This window comes from Temnothorax nylanderi, unplaced genomic scaffold (genome assembly GCF_030848795.1).
Source record: "Temnothorax nylanderi isolate EJ_2023f unplaced genomic scaffold, tnyl_v1.0 TNYL_tig0906_pilon, whole genome shotgun sequence".
Lineage (NCBI taxonomy): Eukaryota > Metazoa > Arthropoda > Insecta > Hymenoptera > Formicidae > Temnothorax > Temnothorax nylanderi.
In genome coordinates this window covers 13,700-18,498 of record NW_027249968.1, presented here as the reverse complement: position 1 = coordinate 18,498, position 4,799 = coordinate 13,700, and positions in this window count along the sequence as shown.

Below are 4,799 nucleotides of genomic sequence, written 5' to 3'. Positions count from 1 at the left end.
TTAGCGTATCTACGATTTTATTTATCAAAATCTAATAAAATCTGTTAACTTTTGTCATTTTCACCTCGTTTCAAGGTACACAACCGACCTCCAGACGTACGCGGCGGCTTATTTTATCGACTTTAAAAGTTGGCGGGAAGTCGACTTTTCGTCATGACGGGAAGTCGACTTTTCATCATGACGGGAAGTCGACTTTAAGTCGGTGGTTTTTGCGACATTCGCCGACTTCAAGTCGACTTCAAGTCGACTTTCGTCCTTAAAAAAGTCGACTTCTCTGCCAAGTCAGTTTCGGTAGAAGTCGACTTCAAGTCGACTTAAAGTCGACTTTTTGCTCTTAGGGAAGGTATATAAATAAAATATATAATATATGTATATATATTGTTCAGGAATTTTCGTCGCGATCGCGGATCGATTAGACACAAGTAGCGACATCCCTTAGCCGCCCTCTGAACGAAGGATTTCGTGCCACACCCCCGTCAACCCCTGACCGCGATGCTCGCTCACGACGCGGTATTGATCGCAACATGCCTGGATCGCGTGATCCAGTCAACGTCTATTGGTCGATACGTGTCGCGCACCCGAAAACTAGCGAAACGGGACCGCGAGAGCTCCGGTCTCAGTAGTCACATCTGGAACTCCGTGTCACGCGGTTAATCTACGCCGTCGTTCACACGTAAAAGTTACAATCAGTACTTCGTTTCACGGCGGTTCATCCTCACCGTCGTGCACACGAAAAGTTACCGCACCGTCAGTGCGCTCGCTCATTTACCGCGCCGTTAGTGCGCCCGCTCAGTGATCGCGCCGTCAGTGCGCCCGCGAATTACCACGCCGTCAGTGCGTCGGCTAATTACTGCGTCTCAGCACGCTCGCTCATTCACCGTCGCTGCTCGCGACCGGTGGAAATTCGCGTCCCGGTGGGCGTTACTTGCCGCACCGTCGTGCGCTCGCTCAACGCCGTTGTCGTCTCGCGACCGGCGGACATTTCTCTTGTGCGTGTTGTGCACAAGTGCGTCAGCTAATCGTACGCACTACCAGTGCGCCTGCTAATTGCCAGCGCCCCAAATACGCTCACACCTAATTACCGTCGCTGTATTGTGACCGACGAACATTCACGGTTCACGTGCACATCGCGACCGGACACTCTCGCGTCACGTGCACGCCGTGTAGTGAAATCTGCTCCCGCGCCTGTGACTGTAAAGGTGCGTCGATCTCAAATCGTTAACTGTATTAAAATTTTTATTAAACTTGTGTTAAACAATTCAGTGTCCTTACTCAATTCGCACGCCTGATCCCTGTCGGGGTCGAACCCGGTGCTTACGCTAATTGGCGAACCGGAGTTACGTTCGGAAACGAAACGCGCCAACATATATATATTATACAATATATATATTTGGTTTACATATATACACATATACTAGGTTTTGGTTGTTGCTCGCTCGCTTCGCTTACTCGCAGTGTTCGTGCGAAAAAATAAACTAATCAAAATTTAATTTGCGCTGCTTATCACATTAGACTTTGACAGATCGACATGACTTAAAATTCTTGCGTCAAAAATTAATAACCAATCAGCATCTCGAAAAAGCGACAACAATATATGCCCATGTGCGAATGTCGGACTTCTGCCAGAGTTGTCCGCATGGCCCAGAAGTGGCACAATATTGGCTGCCAAGACTTGATGGGTGGTGCTGCCCCAGTACGGATAAACCGCTAGATCAGTATTGTGCCAGTACCCCCATGCAACCATATTCTGTTCTGAGCCGAGTCTCGTCTCAGTACTGACCGTGTATAAGGCCAGAAATTATATTGATCTACGGCCGAGAGTCGGCTCAGTACTGGGCATGTATTGGGTCGACTTAGAAACTTTTCGCTCGGGCGGCGCCAGAGGTAACAACCGCGCGAAAGCAACACGCCGCGAGGGGATTTTTTGCTAGAGCCCACGCCGGAGGTAACGACCGCGTTCATGCCGTCGTCGTCGCTCTCAGCGGTCAAGTCCCGATGATCTCGATATTTCGCCTCCAGCGCCCGTAAGCGACCGTGCGTAAGACCGTGCGTCGCCGATTGCTCGGCCGGCCGGTTGGGTACTATAAGAGGTGCGGTGCGCTCGGCGAGCTGAGCGACACGAGCGATACGTACGGACGTGCAAACGCTTTTCGCTTGGTCCGTACAAATGTGTAAAACGTTTGTGGAATACGTACACGAAAGGGGCACGTACGATGAAGTCGATGCGGGGAGCATCGTTTCCCGTTCGCTCGCGCTCGTAGTTGACCGCCACCGTCGTGTATCTTATACGAACACAGCATTGCCACGAGTATCGAAAGACCGAATTGGACTTGGAGAAATTCTCGCTCGAGCGGCGCCGGAGGTAACAACCGCGCGAAAGCAACACGCCGCGAGGGGATTTAGAAAGCTTTTTGCTCGAGCGGCGCCGGAAGTAATGATCGCGGCACGAAAGCAACACGCCGCGAGTATGATATGGCAATCAGTGTTATCCCCGTACTAGTACTCTGTGTCGGGCCAAAGTTGGCGCCAAGAGTTGGCCCAATACTGGCAATCAGTGTTGTCCCCGTACTAGTACTCTGTGTCGGGCCAAAGTTGGCGCCAAGACTGGGACCCGTGTTATCATTCCGACATTGCCCCAGTAATGACCCCGATTTTAGCTTGTACTGGCCCAGAATCGTCAGCCAGTACTGGTAACTCTGGCACCAGTACCAAGCCAGCACTGAGCCTTTATGAAATTCGCACATGGGTGTTCTATTTTATATGTGCATATATAAAAATGTGTCATTTTCAGACATAGACAAAATAAGCGAGAAAACGGCAACAATATTAGCAAACCTGAATAAATTGGAGAACGTCGGCAACTGCAAAATTAATCATAAAAAATCTAAAACACCGGTAAGGATGGCTTCGTTTTTTAATTATCAATGTTTAAATATTTACGTTCGTTAAGCACCTTTATGTGAATATTTAAATATTCAGAATTACAAAATCAAGAATAACAAAATTTCGGTAGAGGTTTCGTTTTATAATCATATAATATCTAAATATTTACCTGTTTTATTATTCTTGATTTTCGTTTTATTTTATATTCTAGAATCACTCCTTAAATTTTCTCTCATCTGTAGCCGAACACAGTATATATATACACTTTTTTTATATTTTTTGTCATCATTTTCGCAGTAAATTTTTGAAAAAATAACTGACAAGAAGAAACTACTTATTCATCTATTGGCCCCTTGATATATACATATGCATGAAACCCTCGCTATATACATATACCCGAGTGAAAATTTAACCTCGCCGGCATCCAGTCATCAACTAGCCAATACTAGTCTTATATTGCCCCTGTCCAGTAATGTAACGCTTAGAAGTTCTAGATACTCGACAAATATATTGTCTCAGCGAGCTTAGAAAAACTGTCTAGTAATCAGCTAGCCTGTAGTGCAATTCTGTAACTCGTTATGCCGTCGTTATGAGCTATAACGACAATTGCGCAGCTTTTTTACCATATAAAATGTCTGCGCAACGATAGTCGATACTTCATAACGAGTTACAGAATCGCACTACTGGGCTAGATTACAAATATATGGAAAAATTAATTTTTAATTTTTTTCATTGTTGCATTTTTGCTAGATAAAGTTTTGTTACAACATTATATTAAATTTTGTAAGTTAAAATTTCCATTTACCGAAGGATTCGAACTTGGTACTGTTGTTGGGCGCCGCTGCTGATGGGTGACAGTCGTTCACTCTATCCACTACGGCTTACGCTATCGAGTATTAGTAATAATTCAGTTTTAAATTCTTCTTATATGTTATAACGTAATATAAAATACGTACCTGAAATTTTTTTCAAATTACTAAACACTATTTAATACCTTAAATGCTCAATATTGTCTATATAAATACGAATATGTTAAACAATTAAAATTTAAACTCTATGTAAAAATATCATTCAGTAAAGATTCTCGAGAGATTTAATAATTCTCAAAATCACATTTCTAATATATAATAGAATGATAGTTATGAAAAAACTATTCAAGAATGTCATAACCTCACTGTTCGAACGCTAACAAATTTTTAATTGGTAGTGGCTAGACAATGGCTGGCTAATTTTTTGAAAGTTTTCAGCGCCATCTATTCTAATATTTACAGTGCAAGGGCTAGAAAAGTACTAGACAGCGAAGAATTATTCATAAATTATAGCTAGTACTAAGCTATACAATGGCTAGGGGTCCGTTGTTCCGTTTCACGCATTGAGCGCATAGATTGCATTCAATGTGCTGCGGGCATTGATGTCGTTCCGTTTCGTTAGTGCGCATGATGCGCGCTTGGAAACGGAACGGTTTGCTAGCGTTTGATGCGAATCAAAAATGAATGCTACCATGGGTGACAAAACGTTATCTGTATTAACCTTATTTTTGTTGAATAAAAACGCTGAAAAAGAATTCAGAAATTTTAGCAGTGATTCGAGTGATACTACCAATACCAGTGATAGCGAAAATGATGAAGATATTTTATCATTAAATAGTGAATTAGAATTAATATATTCAGTATTAATGGTTGGTGAAACACGCGGAGAGACTGTTTTTACTGAAAAAATAGAGGATTACGTTGAGCGAGTTATTCCTGGTTACAGTAGAACAGTATTTAACCCATTGGCTGTGTAAGAGAATTTTACTATTTGGGCTAAAAATGTGTTGAAAAAAAGTTTATCGGATTATTATGAAACTTGATACCCTTATGTTTTTTGGGTCTCTGAATCCGAATACGATATCAGATTTACAAAATTCAAAATGG